This window comes from Mustelus asterias, chromosome 15 (genome assembly GCF_964213995.1).
Source record: "Mustelus asterias chromosome 15, sMusAst1.hap1.1, whole genome shotgun sequence".
Lineage (NCBI taxonomy): Eukaryota > Metazoa > Chordata > Chondrichthyes > Carcharhiniformes > Triakidae > Mustelus > Mustelus asterias.
This window is the reverse complement of record NC_135815.1, coordinates 27,597,412-27,619,030: the sequence shown is the minus strand read 5'-3', so window position 1 is coordinate 27,619,030 and position 21,619 is coordinate 27,597,412. Positions and strand designations below refer to the sequence as shown.

The 21,619-nt window shown below is 45.1% G+C and overlaps 1 protein-coding gene across 1 annotated transcript in view; it reads right to left on the bottom strand.

The window, feature by feature from the left end:
- The window catches only part of LOC144504419 (protein kinase C epsilon type), a 571,367-nt gene that overhangs the window by 493,656 nt on the left and 56,092 nt on the right, over positions 1 to 21,619 (bottom strand). The window lies entirely within an intron of this gene.

Genomic DNA, 21,619 nt, shown 5'->3' with positions numbered 1-21,619 from the left:
CCTCAATTTGATCTCCCCTCATTCTTCTTTCAAGTTGAAAGAATGAGAGGTGATCTTATTGAAACATGTAAGAATCTGAGGGGGCATGACAGGGCAGACGCTGAGGGAATGTTTTCTCTCATAGGGGAATCCAGAACCCGGGGGCAAAGTTTCAGAATGAGGGGGTCTCCCATTTAAGACTCAAATGAGAAGGAATTTCTTTACTCAGAGGGTCATTAATCTGTGGAATTCTCTTCCACAGACAGTATTGGAGACTGGGTCATTGAGTATTTTCAGTGCTGAGGTAGACAGAGTTTTATCCACATGGGAGTCAAGGTTAAGGGGGACAGACAGGAAAATGGAGTTGAGACCATATCAGATCAGCTATGATTTTACTGAAAGGTGGAACAGGCTGGAAGGATCGAATGACCTAACTCCTGACCTTTGCTGTCATCAACTGTCTTTAATATCAGACTTCCTATACCAATTATCCTTTTAAATCTAGCCAGAGCTCTCATGTCTGGCAAACGTCCACAGGCCTGTAAGAACCATTTTTAAAAATAAAATATATTCAACTATTCTTGTAAATAAAAATGGAATTGCAGCATCTATTACATTCACATCCTGCAGAGACTTTGCACACAAGTACCATTGTTTTATTAAATTAGTAACGGAACAACGTTGGGAAGTAATCACTATAGAAAAAGATGTAGGCCTCAGTTTTCGCTCCCAGTTCAGGAGCACATATCAGGGAAAATTCCTGGCTTCGCAAGCCCCACTCAGAAGTGTCTGGACGGTCAGATTTTTGTTCAGGGTCGGAGAGCAGGGTGAGATGTTAGCAGGATGCATGCCCAACATCCCCGGCAAAAGTTTGGAGGCAGCCACTGGGACTTCAATGTGTGGGATGGACAAAAGGTTTGCCTCACTGATCTGGCACTTTATCGCAATTGCAAAAAAGAACAAAAACTCCCAAACCCCCATCCCCACATAATCCCCATACCCCATCCATGCCACCTCATGCCTGCACCCACCCCATAGACCTTTATTCCATCCAAGTCAACCTAAACCACTTTAACAACCTCCCATTACCCGTCATACCCATGATGCTAATCTATGCCTCTCCACCCAGTCCCCATGGTCCTCTGTAACCCTTACGGGTTGCGGGCGGGTAAGTGGAGCTGAGTCCATGAAAAGATCAGACATGATCTTATTGAATGGCGGAGCAGGCTTGAGGGGCCAGATGGCCTATTCCTGCTCCTAGTTCTTATGTTGTCATGTTCTTATGTTCTTATTCCAACTCAGTATTAATTCATGCAGACCCATGACCTTCACCCAATACTATTTGTTCTTATACCCTCTGTGCCAATATACATCATGGAAAGATCTCAGGACACAAGCTGAAAGGAAATAAAGTTGGAAGTGCCCATTGATGATTTTTTTAAGGCCCACTCTAATAAAAACCTATTTCCTACATTTAAATTCCTTCAACCACTTAATTACTATAACAACAAGCATTACTATTCACATCACCATATCAAAGACTTTATAAATACCAGGAACTATCAATCAAACTGTGAACAGACAGGCATCCTACTGTGATAACAATAGGTTGTGAAATCAGTGGTGCAGCACGAATCCTATTTTGATAGACTTCCTAATCCTATAAATGATAGGCTTAATTCAACGGACAGACTCAAAAAGCAAGCACTTATTTTTTTAAATCTGCATTTTTGTTTAAATTTCAAGGGCAAGAGATGTTAATCCCTCGACAGCTTAACACATTCAATAATTAAGTTGGCTTGACTGCTCCCTTGACAGCTTGAAAGTTCCAATGAGCTTGACAATTACAATGTGTTTATGTATTTTTTACACACATTCCCGTCTACTTTTAACAATCTCAAACGGCACCAGACCCCTGCCAAAAGGCACTTTCCCACTCCCACAGGTATCCCTGGACCCATCCAAAATGGTATCCTACCTCTCCAAAGGACTCTGCTAGCTTGAGACATGCTTGTGTACAAGTCATAGTTTAGACATTCTGCGAGGGGAAATCAGATCTGAATGAAGACAGCTGTAGTTTTACTGGCAGCTGCCTCCATGAACCGCAGATCGGCAAAATGCAATTCGTCCCTATGACCCCTCTGGTGAAATGGTGGGTGCCAGGTTCAGGGGTGGGACTTCTGGAATCAAGTCTCTGATACCATTGCTCACTGCCTCCTACAGCAGATATAGAATCCTACAGTGCAGAAAGAGGCCATTCGGCCCATCGGGTCTGCACCAGCCACAATCCCACCCAGGCCCTATCCCCTATCCCTACATATTTATCCGCTAATCCCTCTAACCTATGCATCCTGGTACACTAAGGGGCAATTTAGAATGGCCAATCAACCTAGCCCGCACATCTTTGGAGTGTGGGAGGAAACCGGAGCACCCGGAGGCAACCCGCACAGACATAGGGAGAATGTGCCATTTGTATAAGCCAGAGATCCTCTCTGTGTTTGTGCAGATTCAGGCCATGGTCTTTTTCTTGTTAAAATATTTGGGTTTCTCTATCAGAATAAAACAAGATTCTAAGCGAAGTAAAACATAGAACAAAGGAAAATCATAGAATCCCTACCGTGCGGCAGGAGGCCATTCGCACATCGAGCCTTCACTGACAGCAATCCCACCCAGGCCCTATCCCCGTATCCCCACGTTTTTACCCTGCTAATCCCCTGACACTAAGGGGCAATTTAGCATGGTCAATCCACCTAACCCGCGCATCTTTGGTGTGTGGGAGGAAACCAGAGCACCCAGAGGAAATCCAAGCTGACAAGGGGAGAACATGCGAACCCTACACAGACAGTGACCTGAGGCCAGAATTGAACCCGGATCCCTGGCACTGTGAGGCCGGCATGCCAACTACTGTGCCACCGTGCCATCCATAAAATCTGTGGATCAGGAAGAGTCAAACAAACCTTTTCTGCCCAGTGTGTGACAGTACATCCTAAATCATATTTTCCAGTCCTCAATCTTTGTTCTTTGCTGACCTAATGTTATCTAGGTTTCATGTGAAGTCTCTCATGCTCACTGCCTCCTACAGCAGATATAGAATCCTACAGTGCAGAAAGAGGCCATTCGGCCCATCGGGTCTGCACCAACCACAATCCCACCCAGGCCCTATCCACATATCCCTACATATTTATCCGCTAATCCCTCTAACCTATGCATCCTGGGACACTAAGGGGCAATTTAGAATGGCCAATCAACCTAGCTCGCACATCTTTGGAGTGTGGGAGGAAACCGGAGGCAACCCTCACAGACACAGGGAGAATGTGCAAACTCCACACAGACAGTGACCCGAGCCAGGAATCGAACCCAGGTCCCTGGAGCTGTGAAGCAGCAATGCTAACCACTGTGCTACCGTGCCGCCCTACCTATCGAGTTTCCATTTACCAGAGTCAACAGGTTTCATGCTGAGTGCAGCAGGTGGCAGTTTATTCCACAAAATCTTACGTCATTAAATCAGAATTTCTTCTGACTTCTTCACATGGACAGGATGTTTTTAATATTGAGAGTACACCACTTATCGTACATTCTCAATTTCATTCAAAGAACCTTACCTGCTTTCATAATGCCTACTTATCCTTGTTATTTGAGAAATGTTACCCTTTGTTTAGTCTGTCGACAGAGCTGCGATTCACAGGGTTTCTGCTGCTTTGACAGGAAACTGTAAATATGGGGAGGGATTGGACCATTCAGGTTCACCATCAGTTCTGCTTGTCAAGTTGATGCTTTTAGTGGTTTTCAGCTGTAAATGATTGGCATGTTGTGTGACAGCCAGTGCAAATTGTAAATGTTTATACCTATGTACAATTGAATTAAAATCCGTAATTCTAATATTTCATAAACAGTCCAATTCTGAAAACAAGAGAGGTCATGGGGTCCCAAAAAAATTCGAAGTGTCACAAAAGTTCGAAAACTGGAGCGTTTCACTCTTTTTTTTCAGCGAACTACCACATGCAATTTTCCCACAACTCTGTCAATTTTTTTGGCAGTAGGGAGTTTCATGTCGGTGGGGAGGAGGGAGAGTGGGGCGACCCCAACCCCCAATCGTCAGCCCACCACTAGCCCACAACCCCGACACAGAGATTCCCACTTCCCTCCCCTCCTACTAACCTCTCCTCATCTGACTCCACCAAACCCCCCCCCGTGAGGCCCCGGCCTCTCAGACCCCGCACCCTGGGCACAGCACGGTCCCTGGTGGCACTGCCAGGGTGCCCATTGGGCAGTGCCAGGGTGACTGGCTGGCATTGCCAGGGTTGCAGGCTGACAATGCCTAAGGGGGCACTGTCCCCCTGCCCCCCGACCACCCGGGGGGCCTCAATGGCCTCCAGTCCGACTGTAAGGCCATCGCATCAGATCCCCATACTTGGGGAACAGCTGTGATTCTTGCCAGTGAGAAGCTCCACCAGCGAGGTCGGAAAGCTAAATGAGCCCGGACTGTATCGTCCGGAGCACACTAAACACATTTAAATGGGGATATGAATATTTAGCCTTTCCGGGCATGAGGTTGATCACATCACCAAGAATGGCCTCGGAAGATCGTGACCACCGGATGTCAGACATGATTCAGATCTTTTGTCTCTCGCTGAAATTTCAAGCCCAGCGCAGCGGGACAGGAAAATCACGCCCATGGAGTTTTGGATTGTTGTAAAAACCCAACTGGTGAACAAGTGTCCTTTATGTGACTCTCACACTGTCCTTTGAAACACAGCTGTATCAAATGGCCACAAGGAAGGCTGCAGTGCTTCAGAATATACAGTAACATAGGAACAGGAGTCGGCCATTCAACCCCTCCAGCCTGGCCTGCCTTTCAATTAGATCATGGTGACCTAACTCCAAATAAATGCCTTTGTCCCTTATCCCCTAACAGCTTTGGTTAACAGAAATCTATGAATCCCAGAATCAAAATGAACGATTAACCGAGCATCAATAACAATTTGCTGAGAGAATTCAAAACCGCTGCATGTAGAAGTGTTTCCTGTGGTGTCTGCCAGGAGGTGGGAGGAAAGGTGCCCTGATGGTGGTATTTGGAGTGGGGGGGGTACCTTGATGTTGGCATTGTGGTTGGGGCGGGGGGGGTGGGATAACACGATGGTGGCGTGTCGGGGGTGCCTCGATGTTGGTAGTGCGTGTGGGGGGGGGCGGGGGGTTCTTAATGTTGGCCTTGTAGTAGGGGGTGCCCTAATGCTGGTGTCTGAGGGGTGGGGTGCCTCGTAGTTGGCATTGTGGTGAGGGGTGCTGTAATGGTGGCATTGTGGTAGGGGGTGCCCCAATGGTAACATTGTGGCGGGGAGGTGCCTCGATGGTGGAGTGTGAGGGTGCCTCAATGTTGGAGTTGCAGTGGGGGGCTGCCCCAATGCTTGGGGGAGGGGGTGAGTCCCGGTGTCTGTGAGGGAGGAGAGGGGGCCCTTTCGGAGATTGGGGTGCACTTTCCAGGCATTACTGGCATCCTTTGGACCCGCCTCTCCAGCTGATGGTGTGAATCTCACTTCACCTTTGATAATGCACAGCATGCTATTCATGACAGTGAGAGCAGCCGGCTGCGGAGCCTGCAGCCTCACACCAGTTTTCTTGCCTGTGCCAACACTCTGTGCGTTTTGGGAACCCAGCATTTCAGGTACGGTCTGTCCAGAGTTTTGGATGGCCACAGCATTGGCTTTGGATCCCTTGTCCAGCATTCCATTCGCCTTTCTGATTACTTTGTGTATTTATCCATGACATTTTAATGGTCTATTCCATTAAATATCTATCGGCCTCCACTGCTTCCAGCTTTCCATCATTTAGAAAGTAGTCTGATCTATTCCTTTCAAGGTCCAAAGTGGATGACATCATATTTGCCGAGACAGAAATCCATTTAACACAAATTAACCCATTCCTGTTCACTTCAACTATCAACGTTTCTTTATAATTGATGCTTCCACTGGCAAGACGTTCAAGAAGGTGCAGCGTCCCCTCATCAAAGCAACAAGAACTGACAGCGATGTCCTCATCCTTAGGAGGAAAGAATAAAACTTATTCACAAATGTTTCTAATCATCTTCATCATAGAATCCTTCTATTATCATCTCCCTACATGATGAATCCATCTCATTAATCATTTATTTGTAAAATTAAAGTGTTTGTCCCACTTCCCTGATGCTTTAATTTGCTGATTTCCCAAAGTCTAGCCAAGCCTGAACTCATAAAGAACGCCAGGATCTGCTTTCATCTCATTTCCATTCACCTGTTCGGCAGCTCTTAACAGCCTGCAGGAGTTTTCTACCAATCAGCACAAGTGCAGGTCATTTAAACCTTTATCGCTTTGGAAAAAAGCCCTTCTCAGCAAATCAGCTGCCCATTTTACACTGCGTGCAATGTTCTCTTCCAAAGAGGCGACTGGGATATAAAAGTGGCCATGGTGCAAAATGTGTGACCAATTCACTATCGACAATTTTTCAAAATTGCCCCCACTGATTGCAAAATATTTCTCCTTGTCCGCAAGTTCAGCCAACCCTTGCCCTACACGACCGCTTTCATCCCAGGTCTCAGCTCACACTCTGACATTACAACTTGTACGACTGCTGGCAGTCTTTAATCACCACAGTCGAAATAAAACTGTAAAGCACGTGTAGAGGGTATAATTGGTCCACAACATATGCTCGTAGCGAATCGGCAGCCAATCCTTCATGGTGCCTGATCTTACTTCCAGTGAGGTTCATAAAAAACATATGAACGAAAAGGAGGGGTGGGTCGTTCAATCCCTTGAACGGTGAGTGTTCAACAAGAATTGTTGATTTGATTGTGGCCTTAACTCCACTTTTCTGCCTGCACCCCCCCCCCCCCCCCCCCATAACCTCGCTTGATGAACAACGTTTTTAACTCAGCCTTCAATATATGCAATGACCTCGCCCCCACTGCTGTCTGGTGTAGAGAATTCCAAAGCATAATGGTCCTATACAAATTCTTCCTCATCGCTAACTTCATAGAATCTACAGTGCAGAAGGAGCCTTTCAGCCCATCGAGCCTGCACCAACAACAATCCACCCAGGTCCCATCCCCGTAACCCCACATACTTACAGTCCTAATGCCCCTGACACTAAGTGGCAATTTATCATGGCCAATCAACCTAACCTGCACATCTTTGGACCGGGAGATGGGAGATCCCTTATTTTGAAACTGATCCCTAGTTCTGGATTCCCCCACAAGGAGAAACATCCTCTCAGCATCTCATCTGTCAAGCCCTCTCAGAATCTGACGTGTTTCTCAATAAGATCACCTCTCATTCTTCTCAACTCCAATGAGGACAGGCCCAACTTGCTCAATGTTTGCCCATAAGACAAACCATTCATCCAAAGAATCTACCTTGCGAAGCTTCTCCAAACTGCCTCCAATGTAAGTATATCCCTCCTTAAGTAAGGAGGCCAAAACCGTACACAGGACTCTTGGCGCAGTCTCACCAATTTCCTTACATTTGTAGCAAGACTTCCCTGCTTTTATACTCTATCTTCCCCTTGCAGTTAAGGCCATAATTCCATTTGCCTTCCTGATTATTTGCTGTATCTGCATGCTAACGTTTTACAATTCAGGGACGGGGACACCACTTAGTTCTGCTACCTTTTGCAGTTCCTCTCCATTTAAATATTATTCCCTTTTTTCATTCCTCCTGCCAAAGTTCGGATAAAATTCATAGAACAACAATTCAATCTCTGTTTGGAGATTTGTTCCCTGGTCTCACTGCAGCATTTACTTGTTTTGAGTTTAAAGATCTTGACAATCATTTCCAAGTCGGCAAAAAATAGCATAAAAGAGGATGTTGGTTGGTAGTGGGTTCATATCACCCTGCAGAGGAAGCCCAATTACACCCCAGTAATATCTCCTTTGGAGACAATGGGGGGGATTTTCCGGCCACGCTCGCCCCAAGGCCAGAAAATCCCACCCATGGTCAAGGGATGTTTGCATGGTCCGATTCCCGTGGTGGGCGGGTCGGGAAAATTCCGCCCCTCTTGTTCAATCAGATGACTTCATTTTGGCTGAAGAGTCAAAGAGTGTTATGTTATTGGACAACAGGCCTCTATCATTATGATTATAGATATTAACCGTGAAACATGTCAGGACCTAGTTGTACACTTGGGCGTATACAGCAATTTGCTGGCTGCTTAACTGAACTGTTGGCTCCATTTATGTTTAAGTGCCTCATCGCGGATGCTTTAGATCATCTCCGTCTAATTCTCACTGAAAAGAATATTGGGAAATAAGGACAGTTTTTTTTGCAAACCAAAGGGACCTGTCAAAAGCCACTCTTCATCTCAGCTTGCCCCAGAACAACGAACAAAGAAAATTACAGCACAGGAACAGGCCCTTCGGCCCTCCAAGCCTGCACCGACCAAACTTGCCCTATCAAGACTCAAGCTGTTCTTTCGAATTCAAAACACAACTTCGGATAGAGCCAGCGAAAGCTTTATCTTCATGAGGTCTGTAATAAAAGTTTGTTAGTACAAAAGGATTTAATTCTGTTTTATTTATTAGGCTTTCACCAGTGTCTGAGGGAACCCACCAGTTGCTGCAATGATGCTACAATTCCTATCTGAAAGAGAACATTACTGCGGGGGAAAATGCTTTCAAAGCAAAAAGCCTCCACTTATTAAACTCCTGATGGATGCGTTTTTCGCCTGATGTAGGTCAGTAGCTCAAAGCAGTGCATCAGCTATGAAAAGAATGGGGTTGTGTATTGCTGTTTTGTTTGCTACAACAGTGATAACTCTTTAAAAGTACTTCATTGGCTATAAGGCACGATGAGACGTCCAATGGGGTGGCACAGTGGTTAGCACTGCTGCCTCACAGCGCCAGGGACGCGGGTTCGATTCCCGGCTTCAGTCACTGTCTGTGTGGAGTCTGCACGTTCTTTCCATGTCTGCATGGGTTTCCTCCGGGTGCTCCGGTTTCCCCCCACAGTCCGAAAGACGTGTTGGTTAGGTGCATTGGCCATGTTAAATTCTCCCTCAGTGTACCCGAACAGGCGCCAGAGTGTGGCGATTAGGGGATTTTCACAGTAACTTCATTGCAGAGTTAATATAAGTCTCCTCGTGACACTAATAAATAAACTTAATGGTTATGAAAGGTGCCACATCAATGCAAGTCTTTGACAGGGATTTTCACCCCTCCCGCGAGGTGTGTTTTCCGGCAGCGGAGGCAACTCGCCATTGGCCACTGGCGAGATCTTCCAGTCCCGCCGAAGTCTGTGGTGTTTTGTATGGCTTGCCCATCCTGTCGCCGGGAGAATGCGGAAGATCCCACTGGCAGTAAGGGCTGGGGAAAATCCCCCCTTTAGTTTTTTCTTTTCTCCAATGCATCAATTCAGAAAGGTGCCAAACCCCTTCCGAGCAACAAGCTCAGAAGTGTATTAGCAGAGGCCAGAGAGAACACCAAACATCAGCCACGAGTGACAAGCCTAGGGTGACCAGAGGAGGAATAAAGGGCTAATGCGTTCAAATAAAAACAAAATAAACTTTAGCTGCGAGGAAAAGTATTTAAGTAATCAAAGGAATCATATCAAAAGACTGTCCTAGCATAGACTTTGTGATGACCCCCTTGAGTTGCCTGGGGAATCACTGATTGACCTTCTTGTAGGACTTGTAGAGTACGAGCTCTCTGTTTTTAAAAATTTATTTATTTATTAGTCACAAGTAGGCTTACATTCACACTGTATTGAAGTTACTGTGAAAATAGATTGATAATTAACTAAGCAGCTGGACCTCCTGTACTGAGCCCTGTATAAAGCAAGCCCCTGAGTGGGTCCATTATTCCATTGTCCTAATTGGGACCTATTGTATTCACAAGCTTGTAGTTTTTGCTGTACTTTATTTGGTGCAATAAAGCACTGTTCCTTTACAGCCAACTCCTGAAGTTATTATAGACTCCCGCCTTCAAGTCAGGGCCTTGTTGGATTAATATTTTTAAGTTATTTCTCCTTTCTTCTTCTCTCCTTCCTCCATTCCCGCAGCACTTTTTCAGCCAACATCAAACTGGAAGCTGCCATTGCCAACGCCACTCTGCTCCCAAGGAATGACTCCCTTGTTCTTGGCTTGCTTTTCCACCTTGGAAAAAGCACCTGGCATCCAGTCACAGAAAGTGAGATGAGAAAATCACCACGTGAGGAACTGCAGGTGTAAAACCGAATGCTAACATTTTGCACAGACACAGAACACTGGCAGTAAATCACTGAATGCATTCCCAGAAGGAGACGCATTAATCACGATGACCCCAAGAACATGTTTTGAGGTAAAATAATACAGATTGGCAACATCATTTTTGAGATTTGGTACCAGTACCATTTTCCAAAACAAATTAAAGGCTCATTTAAAATTCATTGCTTGCCTTACAATAACAAAGGTTCTGGCCATTTCAAAATCCAACATATTTCAGCAAATTGTGATACAAATTATCAAAATTATCCACAGAACATTTTAAAATAGTACGCCAACTGTACATGTGAGTTTTACTTGCTTATCTACCATAAATGTGATGAAAAATCTCTTGAACTATACTCTCTGGAATTTAGAAGAATGAGGGGAGATCAAATTGAGGTATACAAGATGGTAAAAGGTATGGATAAAGTGGACGTGGAGCGGATGCTTCCTCTTGTGGGGCATTCTAGGACGAGAGGTCATAGTCTCAGGATAAGGGGTAGCAAATTTAAAACAGACTTGAGGAGAAACTACTTCTCCCAAAGGGTTGTGAATCTGTGGAATTCATGACCTCAAAGCGCGGTGGATGCTGGGACAGTGAGTAAACTTAAGGAGAGGTTAGACAGATTGTTAATTGGTGATGGGTTGAAGGGTTATGGGGAGAAGGCAGGAAAATGGGGATGAGGAGCGTATCAGCCATGATCGAATGGCGGAGGGGATTCGATGGGCCAAGTGGCCTAATTCTGCTCCTATGTCTTTTGAACTTATCAAATTATGAACTCCCAGAAAAGTGCCTTTTCCCAGGGTTTCCTCAGCTTTGTCACTGGAGTTACTGCGGAAAAGCAGGGGAATCCCTGAGGAATTCACCTTACCAACTTGTGCCATGTGTATGCTTATAAATGATGGATCTCTTGGATTACCTTTAACACCTCCCATTGAAACAGCAAAATTCCACAAGGATGAGCCAGAGGTGAATACCAGGAACTTTCCTTATTCCCCTTTCATTTTCCTCTTGCTCAGCCATTTCTACAATCTGCAATGCTTAGCATTGTTAATCACTAATTCCTGATGAATATTGTTCCTTTTCAGAATTGAAATTGCTCTTAACAATTAGTTTCTAGGTGTTCAGATTACCAACAAGCTGTCCTGGTCCTTCCACGCTGACACTATAGTTAAGAAAGCCCCCCAACTCCTCTACTTTCTCAGGGGGCTAAGGAAATGTCCACTATGACTCTTACTAACTTTTATAGATGCACCATAGAAAACATCCTTTCCAGATGTATCACAGCTTGGTATGGCTTCTGCTCTGACCAGGACTGCTAGAAACTACAAAGGATCGTGAACGAAGCCCAGTCCATCACGCAAACCAGCCTACCATCCATTGACTCTGTCTACACTTTCCGCTGCCTTGGGAAAGCAGCCAGCATAATCAAGGACCCCACGTACCCCCAACATATTCTTTTCCACCTTCTTCCTTTGGGGAAAAGATACAAAAGTCTGAAAATATGTACCAACTCACTCAAGGACAGCTTTTTCCCTACTGCCATCAGACGTTTGAATGGTCCTATCCTATATTAAGCTGATCTTTCTCTACAGCCTAGCAATGACTGTAACACTACATTCTGCACTCGCGCCTTTCCTTCTCCCCTGTGTACTCAATGAACGGTATGATTTGTCTGTATAGCGCGCAAGAAACAATACATTTCACTGCATCCCAGTACCTCTGGCTTTAATAAATCAAATCAAATCTTAGTATTAAGCCAAACATTTGCAGCATTGGAGCATTAATGAATTGTTATTCAAAGAGCGTGCTTTCCAAGTGCCATTGAATGGCCATAGATGAAAGATCATCTAAGAGCTGAACTACTGAAGATTAGTATCTAGGTTTTCAATTGTGAAAAGTAGTATATTAGAGAGACCACGGAGCTGAGCACGCAAGGGGCAATATTCTGGTTGAAGTGTCAGGATGTACCTGCTGTGGTATCTGGTATCGAGTCTGCTGGAGTTTACAGGGTCAGTGGAAGGTCCCATCCACATGGTCAACAGAGAGAAAAAACAGCTACTCTGGTTCGGGGAATCCAGGAGCAGGGACCGTAGCCAATATAAAAAAAGTTTAACGTTTATTTATTAGTCACAAGTAGGCTTACATTAATACTGCAATGAAGTTACTGTGAAAATCCACGAGTCGCCACACTCCGGTGCCTGTTCGGGTACACTGAGGGAGAATTTAGCATGGCTGATGCATCTAACCAGCATGTCTTTCGGACTAGTGGGAGGAAACCAGGGCACCCGGAGGAAACCCACGCAGACATAGGGAGAACATGCAGACTTCACACAGACAGTGACCCAATCCGAGAATTGAACCTGGGTCCCTGGCACTGTGAGGCAACCATGCCACCCAATCAGGTATGAAGTTAAAAATGACCTCTACATGTAAAGGTTCGTTTAGTCTGCAAATCTTAACAGCTGCAGAATGACCATTGATCAATTGTTAAATTTTAAAAACGAGATTGATAGGTTTTTGTCAAACAGGTTATGGGATATGGGGCAAAGGTGAGCAGATGGAGTCAGATCACAGATCAGGCTCAATGGGACTCGATGACTTGCTCCTTTGATGATGTTCCTATTGGTTCCTGTGCTACTGGTGGGTCTGCGGGAGGCACATGCCGGGCAGCCATCTTTCCCCGATGCTGAAAGTACAGCAAAAGTCCAAAGTCCACAGAGAGCCCATGGAGGGACTTGGCATTCCACTGCCAATTGAGGCCCAAAAGTGGGCAATAAATGCCCACTTCAGGCCTAATCCTGCTGCTGCTAGTATTAACTAAGCGGCAGACAAGGGGCGCTCCATGTGGAGAGCACAACAAATAAACCCTGGCAAGTTTGCCCGATCAAGTGACCTGCCTTCAAGAAGGAAGAGGAGGCCTGCTCAGAGCTAACACGCTGCTCACTCCCCCACCAGCCCCTTTCCCTCTTCAGTCACTCGTGCCTGGCTCCCTCCTCAATCCGAGGCCAGGGGTGCTGTGACAGCAGCTGTCAACGCCTCGCCTCTCAGCGAGAGAACCTCTGCCGCTGGAGTCCTTTATCCCAGGGATGGCTCACCATTGGCCTGAGTGTCACAGGATGCAGAGGGGGCTTCCTGAAAATAGGCGCGGGGGTGGGGGGTTTCCCTCCCATTCTCCAACTGTTGGCCGAGACCCCCACCACCTTCATAAGGTTCCTCCCAGTATCTGCATCTCAACCTAATCCGTGGCCCTTCAACCACAACACCTCATCAGCGTCACGCTGTGAATGCACTGGGCCTGGTGTCTATTTTTAGCCTTAATGTGATATGTTCATGTGCTATGCATTTCCAATATGTTTTTTTCCTTAATTGGCAGAAGCGCCATTGCTGCAAAGATTAGTTTATAAATTGATTGAATAAAAACTAAACAGCTTCCCAACAATTAGAGTCATAATCAATAAAATGTAATTCATTTCACCGTGTTATCAGAACTGAGGCTGATCAGAACCAGTCAAACTCTTAACCCTGCTTCGCTCCAAATTCTAACCTCAAGAATCACATCCCTGTGCAGCCTCAGAATTATTGTTACAAACAGGAAACAGATCCTTCTGTGTCCATGATTTCTTTATTTTTAGACACACATGCTAACTGCATCCTCTTGCCCTGTTCATCCAGCCCTCTTGACACAAGAGCAGTCAGTACTAAATGATTTCTTTTTCCCCTAAACACTTGAGCTTCACAGTAACACATGCGCATGATTCAACAATCGTGAATAGGCCTTCTTCATGTGGTGCCTCAGTATTCAGTTTCAATAGAAAATGACCATCAATTGGGAAAGTCATAGAGGTTTACAGCATGGAAACAGGCCCTTCAGCCCAACCTGTCCATGCTGCTCTCTTTTTTAACCACTAAGCTAGTCCTAATTGCCCGTATTTGGCCCATATCCCTCTATACCCATCTTACCCATGTAATTGTCTAAATGCTTTATAAAAGACAAAATTGCACCCGCCTCTCCTACTACCTCTGGCAGCTTGCTCCAAGCACTCACCATCCTCTGTATGAAAATTGCCTCTCTGGGCCCTTTTGTATCTCTCCCCTCTCACCTTAAAAAGTCTTACAACACCAGGTTAAAGTCCAACAGGTTTATTTGGTATCACAAGCTTTCAGAGCGCTGCTCCTTCATCAGGTGAGTTACTGTACCCACCCCAGTCCAACACCGGCATCTCAACATCACTCTCACCTCAAACCTATGCCCTCTAGGTTTAGACTCCCCTACCTTTGGGAAAAGATGTTGACTATCTAGCTGATCTGTGCCCCTCATTATTTTATACACCTCTATAAAATTACCTAAGTCTCCTGTGCTCCAGGAAAAAAAGTCCCAGTCTATCCAGCCTCTCCCTATAACTCAAATCATCAAGTCCCAGTAGCATCCTAGTAAACAAGGAACTTCACAACAAACTTTAAGTTCAGAGCTGTATGTGTATGCCACGTTCTAATTAACAATCAATGATTTTGTTTTTGAAACGAAAGGTGAGTTATGAAAATAAGACCCACGTAAAAATCACTCATTTATTCTTTATTTCCTCTTTCTCAACCTATCCTTACCCAGGCCTAGCAAGTTTCATTTTACCTTGCTTCCCTCTCAGTTCTGGATCTCCAGGGACTGTGAGCAAAGACGTTCCAACATCTCATCCACTGCTATGTGAGTAAACCAAGGGGAACCAGACTGGAAAATCACTTCGTGGGAAATTGCAGACACATACTTAGATGCTTCAAATCTTCAACAAAGCATCGGACAGAATATCATTTCTTTTTTCCTAAATTTTCTCTGCCCCAGAAAAGGCTTACCCATCCTCTGGTGCAGTCTCAGGGCAGTAAATTTTGATTTGATTTGACTTTTTATTGTCACATATATTGGGATAAGCTGAAAAGTATTGTTTCTTGTGAGCTATACAGACAAAACATACCGTTCATGGAGTACATAGAGGAGAAGGAAAGGAGAGGGTGCAGAATATCAACTGAGAAGTGTAGGAGTCCTTCCCGCTGTCCCACCAAGCTAACCAGCCTCTTCCCCGGCTGCCCCGACCTCTCACTGACCCTGCTTTTTTTGAACACTTCCCCCCATCCCATCCCAAGCCGCAATGCCTCCCTCATCCAAAATGTCACCTCTCCCCACCCCAGGCTTTCTGTTCTCCCCAGCAATAGCCTCCAATCTATTACCAACCAACTGCTCTCACCTCTGACCTTTCCAATCTTAACCTCCATCCGTTCCCCCACAAGCGTCTCTCAATCTGGCCTGCTGCAGTCAGAAAATCAAGACTCATTTTAAGTCCTTTTAAATTCAGCCTGAGGGAACCCATGGTTCCAGGTTTTCCAAATGCAAAAGAACACAAAGAACACTCCCATACCTGCCACTCGCCGCCAGCCCCCTCCCCCCCATAAACATCAAGACCATTTTGCTTGCTATCTTCAGGGTACTAACAGAATAGTTTTTTAGGATAAGGAAGTGGTGGTGTAGTGGTATTGTCACTTGGCTAGTATTCCAGAGACCCAGGGTAAAGCTCTGGTAATGCTCTGGGGTTCTCGGTTCAAATCCCACCATGGCAGATGGTGGAATTCGAATTCTATAAAGATCTGGAATTAAAAGTCTGATGATGACAATGAAACCATTGTTGATTGTCTTAAGAACCCACCTGGTTTCTGCCATCCTGACCCGGTCTGGCCTACATGTGACTCCAGAACCACTCAGCGATGCAGTTGACTTTTAACTGCGCCCACTCTGAAATGGCCTAGCAAGCCACTCAGTTCAAGGGCAATTAGGGATGGGCAACAAATGCTGGCCCAGCCAACGATGCCACATAAATTTTTATAATGTGGAGATGCCGGCGTTGGACTGGGGTGGGCACAGTAAGTAGTCTCACAACACCAGGTTAAAGTCAAAGAACAAAGAAAATTACAGCACAGGAGCAGGCCCTTCGGCCTTCCGAGCCTGCACCGACCACTTTCCCCCTTTCCCACAAACTTTCGGAGCGCTACTCCTTTATCAGGTGAGTGATGACTCACCTGAGGAAGGAGCAGTGCTCCGAAAGCTCGTGCTACCAAATAAACCTGTTGGAATTTAACCTGGTGTTGTGAGACTTCTAACATAAATTTTTAAAAATCACTTCAGTTTTGCACACCCGCGCTGTTTGTATCCACGTAGACATTTATGCAGCAAAATGATTTTCTATGGAGGCCCAATAGTGTTCCTATTGGTGATCTATGCAACAGCAGAAACAGCAGGGCCCTGTCAAAGTGTGTGGTCAGAATCAGGCAAAGGATTGAATGCGCTCAGCACAGCAAACGCACAAACTGAGCTGGTGAGTACAACATTAACATTTCAAATTCCATCACCTTGTCTGACCTTATGATTTTCTATTAATATATTTTGTACCTTTTATCTAATGACAGGCTCTCTCTCAATAGGTTTCCTTCTATAATCAGACAATAATATTATCAAACTTCACATAGAAGGCTGCTCCCGAAAAATAAAACGACCAAGGAAAGCGCACAACCCCACCAGAAATTTATTTTCATATTGCGCAATTGTATTTAAATGTTCAGACAGACATTAGAACATTTCTTTCAAGACAAAGGGCTGCTTGGCAAGAGTGGGACACTGCTGGGAAGGCGAGGGCTGTGATCAGACGCACAGCCCTGAGCCGGTGAGGCTGAATGAGTGCCAGGGTGTGCCGCCATCTGACATGTCCTGTTTCATTGTGGTTTTTTTCCCAGATTGGGAAACAAAAAGACGCATTGCGAGACGGTCATTGCAACGTTAATCGCTCCAGTTCCAGACTGAAGTTACATTTTGCTTCTGGTTCACTGCAATAATCAAAGCATTGACTGACTGTTAATAACTTGGAAGACTACAGGCCACGATCTCAAGATGAGTACCAGATACATAATGGAGGAGCTCAGGAGAAAATTATTCAAGCAACGTGTTAACGGAGTATGGCTAACTCATAAAAGGGGAGAAATACAAAGGAGTCTAAAGGAAAAGGGAAACATGAGATTTGTTTGGGAAGAAGGTTTGAAATTGAGCACGATGTAAAATTAGCTCTCAGAGGGGTAAAAATACTGCGCAGTCAGGAACCAAATTGTTTCCTCTTTTTCTGATTGTTATGCTTCTGTGTCCTTCAACCCTGATTCAGATTACAGCAACGGCCTGACAATATTCTTTCAACATTGGAGCCAGCGGAGAGAATCTTGTCCACTTAGAATCACAGAATGATTGCAGTACAGATGGAGGTCATTCAGCCCTTTATGACTGTACAGGCTCTCTGTAAAAGTTTAAAGTTTATTTATTAAGTTTAAAGTTGATTTATTTGACGCAAGTAGGTTTACATTAACATTTAATGAAGTTACTGTGAAAATCCCCTAGTCGCCACACTCCGGTGCCTGTTTGGGTGCACTGGGGGAGAATTTAGCATCGCCAATGCACCTAACCAGCACGTCTCTCGGACCGTGGGAGGAAACCGGATCACCCGGAGGAAACCCACTCAGACTGAGGGAGAACATGCAGACTCCGTGCAGGCAGTGACCCAATGCCGGGAATCGATCCCGGGTCCCCAGCGCTGTGAGGCTGCAGTGCTAACCACTGTACCACCACCGTGCTGCCCCTAAAAGATAGTCTGCTAGTCAGTCCCACACCCCCACCCTTTCACTGTAGCTCTGCATTTTTTCTCTCACAATTTGCTTTTGAAAGCCATGATTGAATCTGCCTCCACTGCTCCCTCAGGTTGTGAATTCCGCTGAAAAATATTGTTTCTTGCACGCTATACAGACAAAACATGCCGTTCATAAAGTACATGGAGGAAAAGAGAGGGTGCAGAATGTGGTGTTACAGTCACAGCTAGGGTATAGAGAAAGATCAGCTTAATACATGGTAGGTCCATTCAAAAGTCTGATAGCAGCAGAGAAGAAGCTGTTCTTGAGTTGGTTGGTACATGATCTCAGTCTTTTGTATCTTTTTCCCGATGGAAGAAGGTGGAAGAGAGTATGTCCGGGGTGCATGGGGTCCATGATTATGCTGGCTGCTTTTCTGAGTGCGAAGTGTAGATGGAGTCAATGGATGGGAGGCTGGTTTGCGTGATGGACTGGGCTACGTTCACAACCCTTTGTAATTTCTTGAGGTCTTGGTCTGAGCAGGAGTCATACCAAGCTGTGATACATCTAGAAAGGCTGCTTTCTATGGTGCATCTGTAAAAATCTTTTGAGAGTCGTAGCGGACATGCCGAATTTCCTTAGCCTCCTGAGAAAGTAGAGGTGTTGGTGGGCTTTCTTAACTACAGCATCAGTGTGGATAGATCATTGTCTAGACAGATGAACAGATGGGATACAAAGCTATATGCGTGAGCACGTTTGGTCCACGTAAGCAAGTGAAACAATTGCGATTTACATAGGAAGCAACAGGATTTTTAATAGTGCCTTTAAACCCATAAGGAATTAAACTGATGTGTTTTGCTGGGATTTAAAGTGCCAGGAAGAAAGTTTATATTATTCTACTTGCCAGAAAGAAGTCCTTGGTGACCATAAATAAACTGTGTACAAATATAGCCCATCACCGTGCTCCAAGGACAGTATAGTACAGGATTCAACACTCAGAGAGATTTATGAGTTAAGATTTGGCTTTGCTAGCTCAATAAAATCTACTGTTTGTATTTTTTTCCTTCATCATTCAGCCGCTTTTTAACCCAACAGCCAGAGCATTGTAAATGATACTTAAAATGATCAGAAAAAACGTTCAGGTTTCAAAGTGTGGCATCAAAGCTAATCATTCCTTGCTCTGTGTATGGTGAAGATTCTGTCTGGTTTTTATCTGGTTTAAAGCATTGAAAAGATTCCAGAGGCTGGTGTCAGTGATTGCCTCTGATGTACCTGAATCAACAACGCAGACGTATCTTCTCTCTGAATTCACCGGTTCACTGACACACACAAACCATCCAAAATGTAACATTCCCATTGACTGAATTGTAATTTGTACAGTTGGAGAAATTCTTACTTCTGCTCCCATACCCTGATGTAAGTGGTCCATTTAAATATTATGTGGGATATATGATATAGAATTATGTGGAATGTACAACAAAAAAGTCGTCAGGTCCATGACTGAGTCTATGCTCCACATTGGCCTGCTCCCTCGCTCCTCATCTAACCCTGTCATTAACCACTATCCCTTTTTCCTTTGTGTTTACCTCGCCTCCTCTTAAATGTATCAATGTTATTTGCCTCAAGTACACCTTATGGTAGCAAGTTCCATATTCCAGCCAAGTTCCGAGTAAAGATGTTTCTCTCCAATTCCCTAATGTATTCACGAGTGACTACCCTATAATTATGGTCTCCCCCATAAGTGGAAACATCTTCCCTACGCCTACGCCAACTATTCCATAATTGTAAGGTCCTCTCTCAGGTCACCCACCCTTCAGCCTTCCTTCCCTGGAGAAAAGAGCTCCAGCATGTTCAAACTTTCCTGATAGGTATAACCTCTCGCTTCCGATAATGTTCTTGCAAATGCTTTTTGCACCTTTGCCAATGTCTCTGTGGTCGGAATCTTACCACCGTTCATGAGGGCGGGATTTTCCCATCATGCCACAGTGAACGGAGATTTGACTGGCTGCCAAATTCTCCGACTTTACCGCAGCAGAAATGTCACATGCACAGCCAGTAAGATTACGCCCTGTATCTTTTTATATAATATGTCGATCAGAACTGTACACTGTTCTCCAAGTGTGGTCGAGTGACGGTTCCATACAAATTTAACACAACTTCCTGGCTATTCATCCTCCAGGAAATAAACCTCAGTGCTTTGTTTGCTTTGTTGTGACCTTATTAACCCAGATCAGTACTTTAAGTCACTTATATATCTATGACCTCAGATCCCTTTGTTCCTCTACCCTGTAGAGACTCTTATTTTCCAAGCAGTGTGTTCGTGTTGCTTCGAGGCCAAGAAATTAACCTGACATCTTCTGTGCTATTCAGTGGATTCAATCTCTTTCTGAGCTGCTGTTCCAGCTTGCAATCCAGTGGCATATACCACCCTTCCCTGCTCACTCAAGTGATCATTTGTAAGTCAAGACAGTGCATGGCAGCACAGCCAAGCCTGACTCTCCTCTCATCCAGTGTCCAAATGTCTACATTTCAACAGGATTTCACTCACTGACTTTACTTATGCTTCCTGGTCCAGTGACGCTGACAGCCAAAATGTATTATCTCAACAGCCCGCCATTGCTGGGATTAGTTAATGGAGATTGGGAATCAATGGGGGACCTTCTGGTCTACACAGCACAGGGTACATCAGTGTTTCTATCCATAAGTCAATGGAATAGGGGCAGCACGGTGGCACAGTGGTCAGCACTGTTGCCTCACAGCTCCAGGGACCCGGGTTCGATTCCTGGCTTGGGTCACTGTCTGTGTGGAGTTTGCACATTCTTCCCGTGTCTGCGTGGGTTTCCTCCAGGTGCTCCAGTTTCGTAGAATCATAGAATCCCACAATGCAGAAAGAGGCCATTTGGCCCATCATCCCTACATATTTACCCACTAATCCCTCTAACCTATGCATCCCGGGACACTAAGGGGCAATTTAGAATGGCCAATCAACCTAGCCCGCACATCTTTGGACTGTGGGAGGAAACCGGAGCACCCGGAGGAAACCCACGCAGACACGGGGAGAATGTGCAAACTCCACACAGACATTGACCCGAGCCGGGATTCGAACCCAAGTCCCTGGAGCTGTGAAGCAGCAGTGCTAACCACTGTGCTAACGTGCCGCCCCGTTCCAAAGATATGCGGGTTAGGTGGATTGGCTGTGCTAAATTACCACTTAGATCAGGGGGACTAGCTAGGTAAATGCATGGGGTTATGGGGATAGTGCCTGGGTGGGATTGTGGTTGGTGCAGACTCGATGGGCCGAATGGCCTCCTTCTGCACTGTATGATTCTATGAATCTGCTTCAAATATCTGTGTGTGTTTTTATTTTCAAAATCTAAGTTATTTTTCTGCACAAAGATTCTTCACAGGGAACACATAGCGAATAACATACACCTTAATTTTGATGAATAGACCAAACTAACATTTACTCTAAGTGTAATAAAGTGTAAATTGACCATTTAAGCTTTATGATTTATTGGCAGCAATATTTTTGTTTCATTTCAAGGAGTGCGTTCCCTGAGTCAGTATTATTCTTTTTTTTCCAACCATCCTTTTACAAAAGGCAATGAAATTTCACAAGTATATTAGTCACTGCAGGAACATGGAATGATATTACATCTGCCACCAGTGCACTATGTGAGAGAAATTTCCATCCCATTGAGTTTCAAAATCTCAGCTGATTCATTAAGAAAAATCACTGAACAGCGGTCCAAAAAGAGGGGGCAGCGAATCTCACAGATATCCCC